Source organism: Artemia franciscana, chromosome 9 (genome assembly GCF_032884065.1).
Source record: "Artemia franciscana chromosome 9, ASM3288406v1, whole genome shotgun sequence".
Classification (NCBI taxonomy): Eukaryota; Metazoa; Arthropoda; class Branchiopoda; order Anostraca; family Artemiidae; genus Artemia; species Artemia franciscana.
The window spans coordinates 3,878,815-3,903,069 of NC_088871.1; the positions used below are offsets into that span (position 1 = coordinate 3,878,815).

The following is a 24,255-nucleotide window of genomic DNA, read 5'->3' on the forward strand; positions in this document are numbered from 1 at the left end:
GAGAGAGAGAGAGAGAGAGAGAGAGAGACTGTATACCTGAGAGTCTGCGAGAGACTGTTTCAGTAACCGTTTGATTTCACAGTTAACTTTGTTTTGAATTGTATTAGGCCAAGTTAGAATAGTTTTGCATTATGTATGTTTAATGTATGAGTATTATGAGAGTATGATATGATAAAGTTTGAATCAGGCCAATTAAGGTGTGTTTTCTATTATATGTAAAATTATTTTTGTTTTTGCTTCGTGTTTTTGCTGAGTGAGAATGTCATGGTTGTCCTTGTGTACTTCTTGTCTTGTTTCTTCTTATTTGATCCTCCAGCGTGCATTTTTGCATATAGAGGGTACAAATAAATTATATATATATATATATATATATATATATACTAGCTGTTGTGGTGGCGCTTCGCGCCACCCCAACATCTAGTTGGTGGGGGAACTTCGCCCCCCCCCCCCCCCGCGCGCTTAAGTCGTTACGCGCCATTGCAGTTGTGTCCCTTTGTCCCACCTGTGAATATAGATAGATATATATATATATGTTTTTAATTACGTAAAACTTGCGAATATACAACATTCTTCGCTGTCCCATTGTCTGTGCATATAAATAGATTGTCAGGTTTATCGACTCTTGAACATGCAACATATAATTATCCATGGGGAAAACAATCCGTATTCAGATCTATACCTCATTATTCTAATGATTGCCCTTGAGCTTTGTCGATGGTGATTGCTAATCGAACATTCCCTGCGTCCACGTCGTCATTTATATATCTCCCCTGTGCCCCCGGGCGTCCCCGTTGTAGTTGTGTCCCTGTGTCCCGGTCGTCATTTATATTTCCTGTGTCCCGGTCGTCATTTGTGTCCCGGTGTCCCAGTCTGTAATTTCTCTTTGAGTGTCCTGGTCGTCATTTATATTCCCTGTGTCCCAGTGTCCCGGTCTGTAATTTTGTCAGTCGACAAACATGACGTCAGTCGACAAACAACTTCATGACGGAATAATGCTCAATCCTCATAATGACGTCAGTCGACACACAAACATGACGTCAGTCGACAGACAGACAAACAACTTATTTATATATATATATAGATGTCCCGGTCGTCATTTGTGTCCGGTGTCCCGGTCTGTAATTTCGTCAGTCGACAAACATGACGTCAGTCGACAAAAAACTTCATGACGGAATAATGCTCAATCCTCATAATGACATCCGTCAACAAACATGACGTCAGTTGACACACAAACATGACGTCAGTCGACAGACAGACAAACAAACAACTTATTTATATATATATATATATATATATATATATATATATATATATATATATATATATATATATATATATATATATATAAAACAGTTCGTGGTAACGAACTGTAGAAAGGAGCGACCCGGCTCAATAGTAACCAAAACTCTAAAAAAACGAATTTTGATACCAATAGTTACATCAAATAATCGCAATTTACTGCTGATTTTAAATATACAAGTTTCATCATGTTTAGTCTTACCCATCAAAAGTGACGATCCTGAGAAAATTTACCTTATTTTAGAAAACAGGGGGAAACACCCCCTAAAAGTCATAGAATCGAAAATCACACCATCAGATTCAGCGTATCAGAGAACCCTATTGTAGAAGTTTCAAGCTCCTATCTACAAAAATGTGGGATTTTGTATATTTTGCCAGAAGACAGATCACGGATGCATGTTTATTGGTTTTTTTTCCCAGGGGTGATCATATCGACCCAGTGGTCCTAGAATTTCTGGAGATTGATCATTCTAATGGAAATTAAAAGTTCTAGTGCTATTTCTATGTGACTAAAAAATTGGAGGGCACCTAGGCCCCCTCCCACGCTTATTTTTTCCAAAATCGTCGGATCAAAATTCTGAGATAGCCATTTTATTCAACATAGTCGAAAAACCTTATAACTATGTCTTTGGGGACGACTTATTCCCCCACAGTCCCCGTGGGAGGGGCTGCAATTTACAAACTTCGACAAGTGTTTACATATAGTAATGTGATTATTGGGAAGTGTACAGACGTTTTCAGGGAGATTACTGTTTTAAAAGTAGAGTTGAGAGAAAGAGTTGAACTTTAGCGCAAAGAGCGAGGCGTTGAGGAGGGAACAGCCCCTTTCATATATGGAGCAATTTCTGTTCGTTTTAAGTTTTAATGTCGCTCCTTACTTTCAGTAAAAAAAAATGTGTTTTTTTTTATTTAATTATAAACAGGGCCAATGAAGTAATTGGCAAATTTTCAGGAGACCAAGCATCAAAACTATTCGGCTATCCTTTGTCTATACATCTAATATACAATATGTATTAAATGGAAGTTCAGTAGAGAAAGGAGGACCCTCCCCCCTAAAAAACACAACAAAAATTAAAAACCAACCTAAAGCTTCGAGCTCCGCCTCAAGCTCACTTTCATCGACATCGGGGTAGCATAGCTTCTTGACAGAACTTCTTGAACTTCATTGGCATCTTCAAGCAAGTCAGCTAAATCATCTTGTAGATCCTAAAATGATTTATATACCTTAGCAAAACCACGTCGGATTCGACCCACAGGCATGAACAACCCCTAGGGAAATTATCCTATGTTATTTGGCTAAAGTTATATGTTATTTGGAAGGGCAAGAGCCCATCCAACTCATCAAAAGAAATCCCCCCCCCCTTCGTACATCAATGTTAAAACAATTTCAAAAATACAGCAATATAGACTATTAAAGTTGCTACAATACCACCATAGCTTTTAATTTGCAATCGAATGAGCCCTTCCCCAATTGTTTCTACGATTATTCCATTTAAATAACTGTGATTATAAAACATAGACTTATCGCTCTTTATTGTGTAAACGCTTCTGTGTCAATTATGACTGTATTAATTTCTATATGAAACATGTTTTAGTCAGTAAACGTAATTTTACTTATAAGTAAAAGTGATTAATTTCATTAATAGCAGTAATTTACTTTTGTTTATAATTTTTTAGATAATTATTAGTAACATGTAGTTCTCTATTTCTCGTCAAATTTAATCCTAAAATTATTTAACTGTAGGCCGCGTTCTGTGGATGAACGATGACAGATTGCCGAAGGTTGCCCTTTTTGGCCAACCGTCTGGGGCTATACGGAATGCAGGTCGTCCTTGTCTGGGTTGGGAGGATGTCATAAATAAAGACTTAAAGGAAATGGGAACTTCCTGGGAGGGTGTAAAGAGGGAGGCCTTGAATAGATTAGGTTGGAGGAGGAGCGTGCGTAGCTGTGTTGGCCTTTTCTATTTTTTTTTATCGCTGCATGTTGTCGCAGTTCCAAGGTACCTTCGAAGTACCGAAGTTTCGGAATATCCTCGAATAATTTTGCTTTTAGTGTACTGTTGATAATTTTTTTCATTTTTTATATATTTACAATAAATAACATATCCAAGCTGACTTGGAGGAGCATAACCTATGGTAACCGAAAATTTAAAACCGCATTTTGAAAAAAGACTGTCAAATGAGAAAACTTCTTTCACGTAGATATTATTCAAGAATTAAAACTATCACACAGGTTTATCTTGATAATTAGTCAATAACTAGTCAATTCATGACTGCTATCAAAAACAGAAGTTTACTTCTAATTCGCCCAAGCTGACTTGGACGGACAGCACCCATAGTAACCGAAAACCTAAAAACGCTACATTTTTAGTGAGAATTTTTGGTTACTATGGTTACTTCCAGCAGATTTAGGTCACCCACAGTAACCATAAATCGACAAACGCTTTAAAAAAGACAGTCAAATGAGAAAATTTCTTTCATTTAGAGATGATTCAAGAATGATAGCTATCACATAGGTTTATCTTAGTAGCAGTAATGGGTCAAAAACGTTTTTCTGTGTTAGTTCAAACAGAAGTACTGTCAAAAAAAGAATTTTACTTCTAAATCGCCCATGGTGATTGGACGAAAGTCAAAAGCGTTTTTCTATCTCGGTTCAAACACAAGTGCTGTCAAAAACAGGAGTTGAATTCAAAATCCCCCAGGCTGGCCTGGGAGAATGGCTTATGTTTATATCTATATCCAAGCTGACTTTTACGAACAGTAGCCCATAGTAACCGAAAATTTTAAAGCACATTTTGCCAAAAGACCTCCAAATGAGAAATTTTGTTCATTTAGAGATGTTTCAGGAATTATATGAGTTCACCTTAATACCAATAGGACGTCAAAAAATTTTTTGGTGGTGGTTAGACACAAGTTCAAAGGCAATGCCTATGATTACGGGAAAAGAAATACACTTGCCAAAGTACCTATAATTCAGCTGTAATTCGAAGCAGCAAATATAACATGTCAGTTCAGCTAAACGCACTTTTAGCATTTTCGATTTCAGTCGAAACTAAACATTTTACTCAATAAAGCAATGTAGATGACTTGATATCACCTTCATGCGCCTACGAGATGCAGGATCGTTACCTGCTAAGACCGTTACGAAATGGAAACAGAAGTCTAGGACATACAGAAGGAAATAGGGTTAAACAGTGTTAATGTATTACCTAAGAAAAGAAAGCATTATCTAAAAAATAGCAAAGAAAAGGAAGAGTTGGAGAAAATGACAGAAAAAAGAGCGGAAAAGTCGTATTTTTTTATATATAAAAATACATAGAAGTCCCCCCCCCCCAAAAAAAAACCCAGCGAGATCTGCCTATAGTGGAACTAACATACAACGGAAAACCTAACACATTAGAAAAACAAATATTTGACCCCATTATAAAACCTTTAAATTTCTTTGCTTTAAGCGTAATGCTTGTCTAACACAGAAACAGACAGTTGGGGAATTCTAAACTAACGTTATGGCCTGCGACAAACGTTTATGGCCTAAGTTAGTTTTTTCTAAACTAGCGTTTATGGCCCGCGACAAGAAAAAAAAACTCGTTGGTTAATCGAAAGCTGGGTGGATATACATTCCCATGAGAGGTCTTGATTTTAACTTGGTCAAACAAAACATGGGCTTCCGGTTCGATTTGCGCATTATTTAGTGTCATTCGAGTAACCGAGAAGGACCCACCCACCTTTATTAGTATCATATCAGTCGGTTTCACGATACCTAAAGCATTTGAGGCATCAACGTCAACAACCAACTCGTAATTTTGTCAAATTTCATGATTACGTCACGGTGTGTGAAGAATCCAATATTCCTGACCAACAGGACATACCTAAGGAAGGGGACAAAAACGAAGACGAGGCCGAAGAACCGTGAGTAACAATCCATCTGAAAGTGTTCACGTCACCTTCAATTTTGCTTTGAAGAAAAACTGAGATCAGTCAATTACGAGAAGAAATAGAAGAAAATTTCGTAAGCTCAGAGCCTTACGAAAAGGCTGCAGTTGAACACAAATTTCAAAATGAAATGAAACAACAAAGTATACCGACAGATTTTTGGAAAAAAGAAACATGAATCATTCTTGAAGGTTTTAAATTTGCACATGCATATGCTAATGCTAGTGTAAATAAAGCATTTATATTAATTTTATTTTCTTTTCTTTGCCTTTTCACCTTTCATCTTTTAAATATATTTATTAACCTTAACTATACTTACATAAAATTTAACTTTTTTCTGCGTTTGAATTGCTCCGTCTTATTCTGGAAGATAAGTAAAGATCTAATAAGAGCCATTTATGCATAAACAGATCTGTATTTGGGGCTAATTGCTTTAGCCTGGTTTAATTGTCCTTTAAGATTACACCCAAGGCTAATTTTCACTTTATAAGGGCTATAATAAATAGGACCTTACTTCTAAGTCATCCAGGCTGACTTTCTTGAATTCTTTTTTCATATCTTTCACGCCCATTTGCATAGCTTTAACAGTAGTCTGCGTATCTTTCAACATTTGAGTTGTATAGCTGGCTTGTTCCATATTGAATGACTGGTTTCTCATACTTTCGAGTTGCTGCTCGTAACTGAAATAAATAAACAATAATAAACACAACACAGGTTGGAAGAGTAAGATGGTGTGTCCAACAGAAAATATCAATAGTATCACCTAGCTATTGCTCTCCCTTACAAGGCAGCTAGACAACGCTTCATTTAGCAAATTCTAAGAAATAAATGAAAGTAATTTATAGACAATGTATCTAAAGGAATATATCAAAAATTTGTAAAGGTTTTTCCACTTAAGAACTGTTGTTGGATTTCCATTTAGATATTAGAAAAATTTGAAGATCCTTTACCGTATACCGTAAAAAATACCATAGTCTTGTGCAGTAATTTTCTATTTTTTTTTTTAATTCTGAGAGTTAATATATATCTTGTAGATTGAGGGATGGTCCTTACATTTGCCCTGTGTGTGTAGAGATGGATGAGTCTTTGCATCATTTTTAAGGGGAATGAACGGAGTTGAGTAAGTTGCACTTGGAAATATTTGGTAGGGAAGTCTGGGGGAGAGATTGGATTTTAGAAAATTTGAAAAGTAGGTGTTACTTAATTACAAACAATATCAGAAAGTTCGTCCGGGTAGGTATGAGGCATCGTGATGATTTTCTTAAATTATCAGTTTTAGTGTTTTTTCAGTTCACGTTATGTTGCTGTATTCTTTCACTCGTTTTGTGTATGTCACCATGGCCCAATTGGGCTCTCGTGCAAATAAATTTATCTATCTATCTATAGGAGAATCCTTCAGATTGAACTTGGACATAAAATTTTGTCTTCTTTAGGGCTGAAGCTATCCTGACCTCCATTCTATGGACGCCCTTGAATATATTTGTACCTTAAACTATCCTTTAATTAAAAGACCCTTTTCCTGCTATTTTTTATTATTTTGGTTGTAAAACTCTTTGAAGCTTAGAACATTTCCTTTCACTGACATGTAACTTGGTACCTCATTTTGTCTTTAGAATTTTTCACAAGGTAGAAAACCCTAAAATTTACAGAAAATTCCCTGAAATTAACAGACCGATTTTAGGTAGATCTGTGACGATGAGTATGTTTCAAACGAAAAAAAATCAATCACGATAGAGAGAGAGGTAGCTCAGTTAAGATGGACAATTGCTAAACATCACGGGTAGTAATTTCTTTAATAATTAATGAGATTACTGATAATTTATGGTGCACCTGGAAAAATAACAAGAAAAAACCGAAAATATAAAGGGCCGTAACTGATGTTTCCGGTCACTTTTTAACCTCGGGAAATCACCAAAACTAATTTTTATTGAACCAGACTCACAAATGATTTCAAGATTCGCTGATACACTGAAAGGACAACGCTATAAGGAAGAAGCAAAGATTGCTGGACGTAGAAAGTTTGTTGAATATACCCTAAAAATAATTCCTCCCTCGGACAATTCATGAAGGTAAGAAATTACACAAGGGAAAACGTCAAATAACCACAAGCTATAGCAAGGAAAACAGAAGGCCAGACGAAACAAGAAAATCAGCAGAAAAAATGAACGCATAAAAATTAGAAATAACAAAAATAAATAAATTCTTACTTAAGTTTTGAATTATAAATTCAAATACGGGCCATATATATTATAAATTTACGGGCCATGGAGCCTTATGGAGACCACTGGAATGGTACTCTTTTAAATATTTGTGTTGTAATTATACAATGAACTGAACTGAACTGAAATTAAATAATGAATATGCTACTACTGCTAACTACAAACAACTCACCAAAGCACAAAACCACCTGAGACCAACACAGCTGCACACACTCCTCCTCCATCCCAATCTATTCAAAGCCTCTTTCTTTACAGCCTCCCAGGAAGTTCCCATTTCCCATAAATCTTTCGTAACATCCCCCCCACTCCATTCGAGGAAGACATACTTTCCTTGAAGCCTACACGGTTGGCCGGAAAGGACAATTTGTCATCCTTCATACGCAGAACGTACCCTAGCAATTTCAACGTTTCACTCATTATAGCCCTAGAAAGCAGGATTGAACCAGCTTACTGTTTGAAATACGATCAGTCAGCCGGGTACCTAATACAATCCGTAGGCAATTTCTCTAGAAAACATCTAGAAAATTTTCCTTTGTTTTCAAGAGCGCCTATTCTTCAGAACCATATTTAGTCACTGTCACCACTGTAGCATCCAATTTTCTAATCTTGGTTTGCAGACTTATCCTTCTATTCTTCTAAACTTTTTTTTAGCTGTGAAAAAACACCCTGAGCCTTGGCTATTCTACTTTTAACATCTTTAGTAAGCCCACCATCTTTACTAATAATACTTTTAAGGTTAGAGAAGGTCCACTCGATCGATCTTTTCGTTACCCAACGTACCTTATCATCTTCACTTATTCTTCTACTTATTCAATCCCATGAACGGCTCTCTTTTCAGCTTTAAAACTGATAGTTCATGGTTATTTTGTGGACAAATTCAAAACGAAACTGATTTGGTAATATTAGGACTAAATAATAACTTCAGAAATGAACGAGTTATAAATTAGTCCGTTAATTTTTAATATTGCTAAATGACTTTTTGTTTACTAAAATAACATCCCATTTCTTGATTAATATTTGAGATAATCCAAATAATATACGGAACATTATCGACATCACAGCTGGTGGAGGACTATTCGGAGCCTTACAAATTAGTTTCTTATTTTCAACAAGCTATTTAATGATTTTTTTAGATCCCAAAACAATACTTAGTTTCTTTTGCTTGGGCTTGGTGTTTTGAGTAAAACACTATTTTTCATAATCCAACAAACCTAGAAATATCATAAGCCAGTTTATTTGGGCGAGTTTTGTATATATATGCTGCATAGGCCGAGAAGTGAAAATTTTGTTTTGTTAGTTATACTGTACATCGGATAGTGACCAAAATCCTTTTATATCACAACAGGGAGGGGAAGTAAATATGAGTATCGGGACAACATCGAATTTAAAATTACAACGTTTCCCTCGATAAGAAGCCTTGAAATACGAAATTTTATTGACTTACTTCAACATGTCTCCACTGCTAGGTTTATAAGCGTGACTTTCTACGTAGATAAGATAAGATATTTATTTTAAAAAAATCACTATCACAAGCCCTCAAAGGGCCGAATTCGGACTTCGGAGTCGACTAATAAAACAAACAAAGCAAAAAACACAAAGCTAATAATAATAAATAATCGAATTATGAGTCAAAAAAATAAATAAAAAAATATATAAGTCAGAAAAAAAGGAAAGGGGACAAAAAAGTATAATAACACAGAAATGAACAAGAAATAAAAATATATATCTACAAATTAAAAGGGACACTAAAAAAAAGTCCAAAAACTCACAAAAAAAAAGAACGAAGCATAAAACACACGAAAAACACATATGAATTAAAAGGGAAACTAAACCAAAACAGCGGGAGGCAAGCAAATTAGTGTAACGACCTAAAGCACCTCACAAAAAAAGAAAGGGGGGGGGGAGGAGAAACTAGTTGACTAGGGAGTTAACCTCCCTAGAAACTAGGGAGGTGAAGGTGGTGTGAACATAGAAGAAGGCGAATAACTATGCTTTTCAGTTTTATATTTCATTTGTGTTCTCACACAAAATTTCATTTCACTTGTAATCCTTTTTGGCATAGTTGGTACAAACAATGGGGAGGGAAGTAACCCTTATGTTAGTCCCTCATGTTGTCTATATCAACGTTGAGGCGATATCCGACAGTATGGCTGGTTGACTTCAAACGTCTTTAGACAAAGGGACAGGACGTTTCAAACATCTTAGGTTAGCAAAAGACTCAAGTCAGCATTGAAACAAAAGTAAAGATCTATTAGGACAAATCACAAATAAAAAGTTTTTTTAAGGTTTGTTTTGTTTTTATTTTGTCCTGAAGACTTTGATCTCTATTTTTTACTTGTTTTCTTTCTTTACGCTGAGGTCGATTCAGCGAAAGTCTCGACGAAAATACTGTCACTACTAACAACTCACTGCAGCGCCAAGCCACAGGGCAACACAGCTAAACACGCTCTTCCTACTCCATCCCAAACCCTATTTGAACGTTTATTTATCCCAGTCTATTCAAAGCAACCCCGATCCCAAGAACTTCTTGGGATGGTTTTCACCATCCCAAGAAGTTCCAATGTCCCTTAAATCCTTCCTTACGACCTTCCTCCACCCCCTTTGCGACAACCTGCTTTTCTTTGGCCCTAGATGGGTGGCCGGCAAGGAGGATCTTTTACAATCCTTGATTCACAGATTGTGTTCTGGTCATCTAAACCTTTTTCTCATTATAGCCCTAGAAAGTGGGATTATCCGATAGAACCACTGAAATATTTAAATTCTATTCTTCTTTTTAGCACCGAGTGGAATTATCCTTGTTTTTTTTTCGTCACAATTTTTTTCGTTTTATCATGTTTGTGTGGCACAGCCAGTGTGGTCTTAGATACTACGGTCTATCAAGGTGTTATTTGCTCTGTCCAATTAAATGCACGTAGAAACTAGGCCTTAAAAACCAAAGAATGCTGAACGCATTAAACCACTACTGTCTCGAATATCCTTAGCGTTAACTACACTTGGTCAAAACAACCAAATGAAGAGGTGAACAGAACCCGTGTCCAGCAAAAAGAGCTTTCAATGATAATAAAAACAAAACGCTGAGAAAGGGAGTGGCTAAATATCACAATGCCATTGACCGAAACAAGAGTCATCCAAAGTAGTTTCAGCACTAGTACTGGGGAGCTGGAGCGTCAAACTCCCACAGATAGTAAAGTAACTCCCAGATTATCGTTTTCGAACTTAGCATTCTTACTAACTACACGAAGCTCTTATGGAAGTACATTTTATTTTGGCATTCCAAAATTTATCTTTATTTACCCCCCCCCCCCCAAAAAAAAGTCACAAACTTGGTAAGGATAAAATAAAATGATTTGCACTACCAACATTCACCAGTTACTACAAAGCCTAATTTAGATACTAGTAGGTCTGCAATATAATATCAAATATTACTTACGTTTTCCTCTGCTTTAAAACCCTCATGGCTCTGAGTTTCACTGCATTCTTTGATGGTCCTTCTCGCATTTTCTTCATCTGTTCCTTGTATTTCCGAAGCTCATTATCAAGCTGTGCAATTTTCTTCTCCACATTATCTGCCCTTTCATCGACCTAAAAATGGAAACTCGCAAAAATAAAAAGAAGCTAAATTGAATATTTTAGCAACTTTACTTCTAAATACCAATTTTAGCGGATTAATTTTTTATCAGGGGAAAAAAAAACCTTTCAATACAACATAGAAAAGATAGGGTTCTACAAGTAGTGGAGGAAAGATACAGATAAAAATGGTCAAACCTCGGGGAAATTCCAACAGAATTTTTTTTACACCAAAATGTTCAGAAAAATCAGTTTAATCACACAAAAAAATCCCCCCGAGTCTCCCCTACACAAGCATCCCAAATTTGTCCTTGAAGGGGAAAAATTCCACTTTTGTGTTTATAAATATTTTTGAGTTTGAATAGTCGTTTCCTATCAAATCAAGTATGCCGACTCCAAACCTGAATTCATGTTTTCCTTTTTTTCGTACTCTAATGCTCATTTCAACCCTTAAAGGGTGGGGGGGGACTCGAAATTAAGAGGTTGTTGCATTATTTGGCCGTTTCCTTTGGAATCAATGGCGGTGATTCGAAAATGCAGTTAAAAACTTGATTTTACGTGGTCAAGTACCTCATCTTACCTAAATTGGCTGTGAAAGTTGACCTACGTGAACTAGTTATTTTAATCATTTGTCGGTTGATTCACCATTTCCTATCAAGCTAGGAATGGTACCTTAGAATACGAGTCTCGAAAAGTCTAATTTCAAACCAGCATTCCAGACTCCCCCTCCAGTTTGCGGTTTCCATTCCTTAGTGTCATTCTTTAGGTGATGTAATCAGTAGAGCCATCTACTATAGTACTTGCTAGATGATTGGCGTGCTCAAGACAATATACAAGGTTTGTGCCATTTTATTTACTTCCGCAAAGAAAAGACAAAATAATAAACTGGGATCCGCGAGCGTTGATTAGAAGTATTTAGTGAGATAGTGTTTAAGATTATGCTTCTGATTTTGGAAAAGAGCGGATATTCATTTCTGCTTTTCAACTTCATTTGTGCAATACCATCTACTGTGTATCATTCAAGCTGAATTTGTTCTTCTAGGCGGCGATGGGTTGAATTCCGATTGGATTGTGCCTGGATTTACTGAACAAACAAGTTGTATGAAATAATCAGTCTCTTTTTCTTCTAGAACCGTCAATGAAGAAAACATGGTCTGCCCGATATGCCAAAGCAGCATCAAACCCGGTGAAAACACTGCCATATTATCCGAGAAAGGAGCCGATGCCGTGAATAACGCAAGCAAAGAAACAGGTAGTAGAATAGCTATGACGACTGGAAATGAAGGCCACACCGCGTGTCGTCGTAACTTCTGTGACAGACGTCAGATCGACAGAGAAAAGAACGCTCAAAGGAAACTTGAGCAGAAAGAACCGGCTACAGCCCCCTCCCCCACCCCGACCAGATCTTCAGCTCCACGCTTTGATTTTACGAAGAACTGTCTATTCTGTGGCCAAGCAGGTATATTCTGCGGCCTAAATAAATCATATTTATCTTTTAGAGTGGACTTTTCAATGATACTTAGTGTATTATCAAGGTGTTTCAGGCTATTTTTAAAATTTCAACAAATTTGTTTTCACAACGAACTTTTACAATTAAGATTAAACAAAATAATTACTGTAAGCTTCAAATAGCCATTCTTCCTAAATTAAGCATTGCTCCAATAAGAGTCATAACTTACTCCCGCCGTTTACCCATGCCATTTAACCAACACTTGGAAAACTATAGGTTCTATGACTATCTTAGTTCTATGACTATCCACCTTAGTTCTTCTGCTCTAGGGACGACGCAAGGACGGATAACAGATAGACTTATCTAATAACAAATGAACTAACATCATTTTTATACAATCCTAATAAGGGGGGTTAATGCCAGATCTTCCTCTCACTCAATCGGACTATCTGTCTTGGCTTTTTCTATAATTAGCCATGGCTTCATACCCACAACTACTTGATTTTAATTCAAAACTTACTTCCTAAATTTTCGGTTACTATGGGCTTGGGTTCGTTCTTTATTCTGTTGGGGTGGATGCTGCAACCAGGAACGGTAGGGTAATATTAAAAACATAATAAAATTATGGCATAATAAATCTGCCTCTTTTTTTTATCTACAAATACCAAAAAAACTTTATATGACGTTCTTCCGCCTACTATATGAACGTGCAATGCAAACTCAAGTTAGTCCTTAACTGAAGAAATTAGGAACGAAATCAAAGTATAATATGCCTAATCACCGTTTGTGTTTTGTACTTTCCCGAAAATTATTTCTGATGCCACTGGTAAGCCAGATTTTAGCGACCAGTTCTTCAACACGTCTTGCGAGATCTACTTTTCCCTGACAGACCAGACGAGCGAGATAAGTTTTCCGATATTTTCTATAAACCTAGAGAAATTTACTGAAAACAATTGTTGATGAGTTTTTCTAACATAAAGATATATTGCTGTAGACGAGGAGGTTATGATGACTGAATTCATCCATTATATTTTGGAAAGACCTAGTGAACTGGTAACATCATCCAGACGTCTGCAGGTTCCTTTTGGAGGATATTGAAACATGTCAATTTCTTTTTGAAACCAATAGTACAGAAATAAAATTTTCAGTGAAGTACTACCTTGACGATCTGAATAACTGTAAAAACAAACAGAGACACATGAAAACACAAGCATTCATTATATTGCATCCCAGACGACGGATGTCGTAGCTTCTTGTGGTCTTTCAGGGCACTAGGTCCACATTCTCGTGTCTCGACTAGCTTCATAAATAAATCTATATATATATAAATAAGTTGTTTGTGTACTGACGTCATGTTTTCGACTGTCGACTGACTTCATGTTTGTAGGCTGACGAAATTACAGACCGGGACACCGGGACACAGGGAATATAAATGATGACCGGGACACTCAAAGAGAACTTACAGACTGGGACACCAGGACACAAATAGCAACCGGGACACAGAAATTACAGACTGGGACACCGGGACACAGGAAATATAAATGACGACTGGGACACAGGGACACAACTACAACGGGGACGCCGGGGGGCACAGGGGGGATATATAAATGACGACCGGGACACAGGGAATGTTCGATTAGCAATCACCATCAACAAAGCTCAAGGGCAATCATTGGAATAATGAGGTATAGATCTGAATACGGATTGTTTTTCCCATGGACAATTATATGTTGCATGTTCAAGAGTCGGTAAACCTGACAATCTATTTATATGCACATACAATGGAACAGCGAAGAATGTTGTATATCGCAAGTTTTACGTAGTTAAAATTTTTACGTAGTTAAATATATATATATATATATATATATATATATATATATATATATATATATATATATATATATATATATATATATATATATATATATATATATATATATATATATATATATATCTTTCTATATTCACAGGTGGGACACAGGGACACAACTAAAATGCCGCATAACTAATATGGCGCGTAACGACTTACGCGCGCGGGGGGTTGGGGGCACCACCCCAACTAGGTGTTGGGGTGGTGCGTTAGTTAAAAACATATATATATATATATATATATATATATATATATATATATATATATATATATATATATATATATATATATATATATATATATATATATATATATATATATATATATATATATATATATATATATATATATATATATATATATATATTCATAGGTGGGACACAGGGACACAACTACAATGGCGCGTAACTAATATGGCCCGTAACGACTTACGCGCGTGGGGGGGCTTGGGGGGGCGCGAAGCGCCCCCACCAACTAGGTGCCAATAGCTAGTACATATATATATATATACTAGCTGTTGGGGTGGCGCTCCGCGCCACCCCAACACCTTGTTGGTGGGGCGCTTCGCGCCCCCCCAAGCCCCCCCGCGCGCTTAAGTCGTTACGCGCCATATTAGTTACGCGCCATTGTAGCTGTGTCCCTGTGTCCCACCTGTGAATAGAGATAGATATAAATATATATTTTTATATAGTTTATTTTTATTTTTATATAGTTTTGATATGTTTTGACTCTCGCTTTCCAGGTGGATTTTCATCTAACTGCGCGGTTTTGCGTTCTTTAGCCGCAAGCCTGTTTTCTTGCTGTTCTTGTGATTCCTCGGCACGCTTTCTTTTCTTACTTTCTCTATCAGCTGCAAGCCTGTTTTCTTGCTGTTCTTGTGATTCCTCGGCACGCTTTCTTTTCTTACTTTCTCTATCAGCAGCAAGTTTTTTGGCATAGACTCTTTGAGCAGCTTCCTCGGCTGTTGCCATTGTAGGTTCTTCAGTCATTTACAATTAAAAATTTTTCCGTGAACGCATGTCCTTTAATTGTCAGTTTTTTTCTTTTTTTTCTTTTTCAGTTTTTTTGTTTTTTATTAGTTTTATATTTTTTCTTTTTACCTTTTTTTTAGTTTTTTTTTCTTTTTAGTTTTTCTTCTTCTTTTTTATTAATGCTAAAGCCAACATTCGAACCTGGAACCTCTCGGACCTAGAACCTCGGACCTTCTCTGTGTCCCCGTCGTCATTTATATACCCCCCTGTGCCTTTTTTTTGGTTTTTACCTTTTTTTGGTTTTTTAGTTTTTTTCCTTTTTCTTTTTAGTTTTTTTTTGTAGTTTTTACCCTTTTTTTTAGTTTTTTATTTTTATTCTTATTTTTTTAGTTTTCTTTTTCTCCTTTATTTTTCAGTTTTTTCCTTTTTTAATTTTTTTCTTTTTTAGTTTTTTTTAGTTTTTTACCCTTTTTTAGTTTTTTTTTAGTTTTTGGTTTGTTTTGTAGTTTTTACCTTTTTTAGTTATTTTTATTAGTTTTTATTTTTTTTTTTTTTTTAGGTTTTAGTTTTTTACCTTTTTTTTACTTTTTTTAGCTTTTTTATTTTTTTTTTTGTTTTTTTTTTGTAGTTTTTGTAAGGTTTTGAACCTGGAACCTCTCGAACCTAGAACCTGGAACATACCGCGTTACCAACTCACCTATATCAGCTTGTATACTTTCGTTTTTGAATTGGTATATGATGAAATAATTCAGACGTCATATGCGGACAGACAGACAGACATAACCCACAAACAACTTATTTATATATATATATATATATATACTAGCTGTTGGGGTGGCGCTTCGCGCCACCCCAACACCTAGTTGGTGGGGGCGCTTCGCGCCCCCCCAAGCCCCCCCGCGCGCGTAAGTCGTTACGCGCCATAATAGTTACGCGCCATTGTAGTTGTGTCCCTATGTCCCACCTGTGAATATAGATATATATATATATATGGTTTTAACTACGTAAAACTTGCGAATATACAACATTCTTTGCTGTCCCATTGTCTTTGCATATAAATAGATTGTCAGGTTATCCCCCTGTTTCCCCCGGTGTCCCCGTTGTAGTTGTGTCCCTGTGTCCCGGTCGTCATTTATATTCCCTGTGTCCCGGGTCCCGGTCATCATTTGTATCCCGGTGTCCCGGTCTGTATATACATTCGTTTTTTAGTTTGTTTTTCTCCTTTATTTTTTTCCTTTTTTTTTCTTTTTTAGCTTATTTAGATTTTTAGATTTTTAGTTTTTTTTATTAGTTTTTAGTTTTTATTTCTTTTTAGTTTTTTTGTCCCGGTCGTCATTTATATCCCCCTGTTTCCCCCGGTGTCCCCGTTGTAGTTGTGTCCCTGTGTCCCGGTCGTTATTTATATTCCCTGTGTCCCGGTCGTCATTTGTATCCCGGTGTACCGGTCTGTATATACATTCGTTTTTAGTTTTGTTTTTCTCCTTTATTTTTTTCCTTTTTTTTTTTTTTAGTTTATTTAGATTTTTAGATTTTTAGTTTTTTTTATTAGTTTTTAGTTTTTTTTTCTTTTTAGTTTTTTTGTAGTTTTTACCTTCTTTTTAGTTTTGTTAATTTTTTTTTTTACTTGTGTCCTGGTCGTCATTTATACTCCCTGTGTCCCGGTGCTTTGTTGATTGCTAATCGAACATTCCTTTTGTCCTGGTCGCTTTCTCTTTGAGTGTCGTCATTTATTTTTTTCTTTTTAGTTCTTTTAGTTTTTACCTTTTTAGTTTTTTTTTAGTTTTTAGTTTTTTAGTTTTTTACCTTTTTTAGTTTTTTTAGTTTTTAGCTTTTTTATTTTTTTTATTAGTTTTTAGTTTTTTGTAGTTTTTGCCTTTTTTTTTAGTTTTTTGTCCTGGTCGCTTTCTCTTTGAGTGTCGTCATTTATTAGTTTTTTCCTTTTTTTTTTAGTTTTTTATTGGTTTTTACCTTTATTTTAGCTTATTTTTCAGTTTTTTCCTTTTTTTTAGTTTTTTTTTATTTTTTATTTTTTTTAGTTTTTTACATTTTTTTAGTTTTTTTAGTTTTTTTAGTTTTTTAGCTTTTTTACTTTTTTTATTAGTTTTTAGTTTTTTTTTGTAGTTTTTGCCTTTTTTTAGTTTTTTCAGTTTTTTTTTTAGTTTTTTATTGGTTTTTTACCTTTATAGTTTTTTTAGTTTTTTAGCTTTTTTATTTTTTTTATTAGTTTTTAGTTTTTTTTGTAGTTTTTGCCTTTTTTTAGTTTTTTCAGTTTTGACGTCACCTAATCCAGTTTTTTCAGGTGACGTCACCTGACACATCCATCCACACATCCACAGACAGACAACTTATTTTTATATATATAGAAGATATATATATATATATATATATATATATATATATATATATATATATATATATATATATATATATATATATATATATATATATATCTTCTATATATATAAAAATAAGTTGTCTGTCTGTCTGTGGTTCTGTGGATCAGGTGACGTCATGTTTCGGCTGACGTCATGAAATTAGTTGCCGTCATTTTTGTTATGACGATGCTTAGTATATTGTAAAACACATTAATTTGGTTAATAATATACCATTTAAAACACCAAAATGAACATGCTGGAGTAGTCACTCGGTGAGAGAGGGTGTCAGAACGGAGAATGAAGGTCCCAGGTTCAAATCCTGGTTAGGCTAAAAAAGGTAAAAAACTAAAAACTAAAAAAAAAACTGAAAAACTAAAAAAGGCAAAAACTACAAAAAAACTAAAAACTAATAAAAAACTAAAAAAGCCGAAAAACTAAAAAAACTAAAAAAGGAAAAAACTTAAAAAACTAAAAACAAAAAAAAACTAAAAAAAAGGAAAAATGAAAAATAGAAGAGAAAAAGAATACTAATAAAATTAAAAATAAAAATAAAAAAAATAAAAAAGATAAAAAGCTAAAAAAAGGTAAAAACCAATAAAAACTAAAAAGAAAAAAAGGTAAAAAACTAAAAAAAAAAAATTCATCTAAAAAACTAAAAAAAACTAAAAAACGTAAAAACTAAAAGAACTAAAAAAGTAAAAAAAAAACTAAAAAAGGAAAAAACTGAAAAATAAGCGGGATATAAAACAGGGGGATATAAATGACGACCGGGACACCGGGACATAAGGAATATAAATGAATCAGAAAATACAACTCATGTTTCCAAATGACGTCGTTTGGAGCCCAAATTGAAAATCCAGATCAATTTATGTCTACTTTCAAAGTAAAAGGGCAAATTTATCATAGAGCAGGGTCTCTTCTACCATTCTCAGGCGAAAATCATAAATTTTTACAATTGTACTTCATCAGTGATAGAAATTCTGATTGAATGCACGTTGCGAAATTTCTCCCAACATTGAAAGGACAATCGTTTCCCAATTACAACATCTTTTCGACGAAAATAATAATTTAGTGCGTCTGTTCAAAACAGCCATCGATTTGATGCCTACTTATACGCATAAATTGTTATTTCCGCTGACAAAACGCCTCCTGGCCAACATGTGCGTAGATACAATGCTCCAACTATCGACGAAGTGGCCATCGTTATGGTCGGTGATCAGTTTTTACCTCGAGATATTATTCTCAGGGTTTCCACCACACGTGCTACAACTAAAAATAGGCCTACCAATAATACTTTTAAGAAATATAAACCCACCAAAGCTTTGCTATGGCACTCGACCTGCCGTAAAAAAAAAACAATGGAAAACCTAATAGAGGCCACAATCTTGACAGGGCCTTTTGAGGGTGAGGCTGTTCTTATTCCTCGCATTCCCAAGATTCCAACGGATCTGCCTTTTCAATTTAAAAGATTGCAATTCCCAATTCGATTAGCATTTGCAATCACCATTAACAAAGCTCAAGGTCAATCATTAGAAAAATGTGGTATAGATCTTAATACTGATTGTTTTTCCCATTGACAATTGTACGTTGCATGTTCGAGGGTCGGTAAACCTGACAATCTATTTATATGCAGCGACAATTGGACAGCGAAGAATGTTGTATATTCGCAAGTTTTACGCAGTTAATTTATATTTTATCTCTCTATCTATCTATCTATCTATATAAAAACGAGTTGTATGTATGCATGTTTGTTTGTTTGTAAAAAGAGCGTTTGCATATGATGTCATTATTAGTACATACGGCTTTGTATATGCAGAGACAATGGGAAAGCCAAGAATGTTGTATATTCGCAATTTTTACGTAGTTTAACTCCTGCAGACGAAATGAATGCTTGCCTAAAAAATTCTAATTTATAGGCACACGTAAAAATATTAAAATTAACTACAAATATGCGTGTCCGATTGCAAAACGATGACTCTGGTCAAACAGTAGACTCAATTTCAGGACGTATACAACTACCTGCTGATTTCTGTAATTTAGTGACGTCCAAAAATGAATTGATTGAAAAAGTATTTCCGAATATTCTAAAAAATTATAAAAACAATAAATGGCTAAGTGAAAGAGCGATTCTCGCACCCAAAAATATAGACGTCCACGAAATCAACAATATTGTTTTGAACAAGATTCGAGACCAGGCAGTCCTTTACAAGTCAGTCGACACAGTTTTGGAACCAATGAAGCGGTTAATTATCCATCTGAATTTTTAAATTCCATAGATCCTTCAGGGTTTCCACCACACGTGCTACAACTAAAAATAGGCGTACCAATAATACTTTTAAGAAATATCAACCCACCAAAGCTTTGCAATGGCACGCGACTTGCCGTAAAAAAAAAACAATGGAAAACCTAATAGAGGCCACAATCTTGACAGGGCCTTATGAGGGTGAGGCTGTTCTTATTCCTCGAATTCCCATGATTCCAACGGATCTGCTTTTTCAATTTAAAAGATTGCAATTCCCAATTCGATTAGTATTTGAAATCACCATTAACAAAGCTCAAGGTCAATCATTAGAAAAATGTGGTATAGATCTTAATCCTGATTGTTTTTCCCATGGACAATTGTACGTTGCATGTTCGAGGGTCGGTAAACCTGACAATGTATTTATATGCAGCGACAATTGGACAGCGAAGAATGTTGTTTATTCGCAAGTTTTACGCAGTTAATTTGTATTGTATCTATCTATATAAAAACGAGTTATGTGGATGCATGTTTGTTTGTTTGTAAAAAGAGCGTTTGTATATGACGTCATTATTAATACATACGGCTTTGCATATGCACAGACAATGGGAAAGCCAAGAATGTTGTTTATTCGCAATTTTTGCGTAGTTTGAAACACATATATAAATCTATCTATATTCACAGGTGGGACACAGGGACACAACTACAATGGTGCATAACTAATATGGCGCGTAACGACTTACGCGCGCGGGGGGGCTTGGGGGGGCGCGAAGCGCCCCACCAACTAGGTGTTGGGGTGGCGCGAAGCGCCACCCCAACAGCTAGTATATATATATATATATATATATATATATATATATATATATATATATATATATATATATATAAAAATAAGTTGTCTGTGTGTGGATCTGTGGATGGATCAGGTGACGTCACCTGAAAAAACTGGATCAGGTGACGTCAAAACTGAAAAAACTAAAAAAAGGCAAAAACTACAAAAAAAAACTAAAACTAATAAAAAAAATAAAAAAGCTAAAAAACTAAAAAAACTAAAAAAAGGCAAAAACTACAAAAAAAACTAAAAACTAATAAAAAAGCTAAAAAACTAAAAAACTAAAAAAAGGCAACAACTACAAAAAAAACTAAAAACTAATAAAAAAAATAAAAAAGCTAAAAAACTAAAAAAACTAAAAAAACTAAAAAAAGGTAAAAAACTAAAAAAAAACTAAAAAAGGAAAAAACTGAAAATAAGCTAAAATAAAGGTAAAAACCAATAAAAAACTAAAAAAAAAACTGAAAAAACTAAAAAAAGGCAAAAACTACAAAAAAAACTAAAAACTAATAAAAAAAGTAAAAAAGCTAAAAAACTAAAAAAACTAAAAAAAGGTAAAAAACTAAAAAAAATAAAAAATAAAAAAACTAAAAAAAAGGAAAAAACTGAAAAATAAGCTAAAATAAAGGTAAAAACCAATAAAAAACTAAAAAGAAAAAAAGGAAAAAACTAAAAAAAATTTTCATCTAAAAAACTAAAAAAAACTAAAAAAGGTAAAAACTAAAAGAACTAAAAAAGAAAAAAATAAATGACGACACTCAAAGAGAAAGCGACCAGGACAAAAGGAATGTTCGATTAGCAATCAACAAAGCACCGGGACACAGGGAGTATAAATGACGACCAGGACATAAGTAAAAAAAAACAACTATCTATATATATAAAAATAAGTTGTCTGTGGATCTGTGGATCGTGGATCAGGTGACGTCACCTGAAAAAACTGGATCAGGTGACGTCAAAACTGAAAAAACTAAAAAAAGGCAAAAACTACAAAAAAAAACTAAAAACTAATAAAAAAGCTAAAAAACTAAAAAAACTAAAAAAAAGGCAAAAACTACAAAAAAAAACTAAAAACTAATAAAAAAAATAAAAAAGCTAAAAAACTAAAAAAACTAAAAAAAGGTAAAAAACTAAAAAAACTAAAAACTAAAAAAAAATAAAAAAGCTAAAAAACTAAAAAAACTAAAAAAAGGCAAAAACTACAAAAAAAACAAAAAATAATAAAAAAGCTAAAAAACTAAAAAAAAACTAAAAAAAGGCAAAAACTACAAAAAAAATAAAAACTAATAAAAAAAATAAAAAGCTAAAAAACTAAAAAAACTAAAAAAAGGTAAAAAACTAAAAAAACTTAAAACAAAAAAAAAACTAAAAAAAAGGAAAAAACTGAAAAATAAGCTAAAATAAAGGTAAAAACCAATAAAAAACTAAAAAAAAAACTGAAAAAAACTAAAAAAAGGCAAAAACTACAAAAAAAACTAAAAACTAATAAAAAAAGTAAAAAAGCTAAAAAACTAAAAAAACTAAAAAAAGGTAAAAAAAGGTTAAAAAACTAAAAAAAATAAAAAATAGAAAAAACTAAAAAAAAAGGAAAAAACTGAAAAATAAGCTAAAATAAAGGTAAAAACCAATAAAAAACTAAAAGAAAAAAGGAAAAAACTAAAAAAAATTTCATCTAAAAAACTAAAAAAAAACTAAAAAAGGTAAAACTAAAAGAACTAAAAAAGAAAAAAATAAATGACGACACTCAAAGAGAAAGCGACCAGGACAAAAGGAATGTTCGATTAGCAATCAACAAAGCACCGGGACACAGGGAGTATAAATGACGACCAGGACATAAGTAAAAAAAAAATTAACAAAACTAAAAAGAAGGTAAAAAATACAAAAAAACTAAAAAGAAAAAAAAACTAAAACTAATAAAAAAAATAAAAAATCTAAAAATCTAAATAAACTAAAAAAGAAAAAAAAAGGAAAAAAATAAAGGAGAAAAACAAAACTAAAAAACGAATGTATATACAGACCGGTACACCGGGATACAAATGACGACCGGGACACAGGGAATATAAATGACGACCGGGACACAGGGACACAACTACAACGGGGACACCGGGGGAAACAGGGGGATATAAATGACGACCGGGACAAAAAACTAAAAAGAAAAAAAAACTAAAAACTAATAAAAAAACTAAAAAATCTAAAAATCTAAATAAGCTAAAAAAGAAAAAAAAAGGAAAAAAATAAAGGAGAAAAACAAAACTAAAAAACGAATGTATATACAGACCGGGACACCGGGATACAAATGACGACCGGACACAGGGAATATAAATGACGACCGGGACACAGGGACACAACTACAACGGGGACACCGGGGGAAACAGGGGGATATAAATGACGACCGGGACACCGGGACAGGGAATGGTCGATTAGCAATCACCATCAACAAAGCTCAAGGGCAATCATTAGAATCATGAGGTATAGATCTGAATACAGATTGTTTTCCCATGGACCATTATATGTTGCATGTTCAAGAGTCGGTAAACCTGACAATCTATTTATATGCAAAGACAATGGGACAGCAAAGAATGTTGTATATTCGCAAGTTTTACGTAGTTAAAACCATATATATATATATATATATATATATATATATATATATATATATATATATATATATATATATATATATATATATATATATATATATATATATATATCTATCTATATTCACAGGTGGGACATAGGGACACAACTACAATGGCGCGTAACTATTATGGCGCGTAACGACTTACGCGCGCGGGGGGGCTTGGGGGGGGCGCGAAGCGCCCCCACCAACTAGGTGTTGGGGTGGCGCGAAGCGCCACCCCAACAGCTAGTATATATATATATATATATATATATATATATATATATATATATATATATGTTTTTAACTACGTATAACTTGCGAATATACAACATTCTTCGCTGTTCCATTGTCTGTGCATATAAATAGATTGTCAGGTTTACCGACTCTTGAACATGCAACATATAATTGTCCATGGGACAAACAATCCGTATTCAGATCTATACCTCATTATTCTAATGATTGCCCTTGAGCTTTGTTGATGGTGATTGCTAATCGAACATTCCCTGTGTCCCGGTCGTCATTTATATATCCCCCCTGTGCCCCCCGGCGTCCCCGTTGTAGTTGTGTCCCTGTGTCCCAGTCTTCATTTAAATTCCTGGGTCCCGGTGTCCCAGTCTGTAATTTCTCTTTGAGTGTCCCGGTTGTCATTTATATTCCCTCTGTCCCAGTCGTCATTTTTGTCCAAGTGTCCCTGTCTGTAATTTCTCTTTGAGTGTTCCGGTCGTCATTTATATTCCCTGTGTCCCGGTCGTCATTTATGTCCCGGTGTCCTGGTCTGTAATTTCTCTTTGAGTGTCCCGGTCGTCATTTATATTCCCTGTGTCCCGGTCTGTAGTGTCATCTTATAATGACGTCATGATTGCCCTTGAGCTTTGTTGAT

The 24,255-nt window shown here is 34.4% G+C and overlaps 1 protein-coding gene across 1 annotated transcript in view; it reads right to left on the reverse strand.

Moving 5' to 3' along the window:
- LOC136030907 (charged multivesicular body protein 5-like) overlaps positions 1 to 24,255 on the reverse strand; it is an 87,873-nt gene that overhangs the window by 2,179 nt on the left and 61,439 nt on the right. The gene's annotated exons all lie outside the window — the stretch shown is intronic.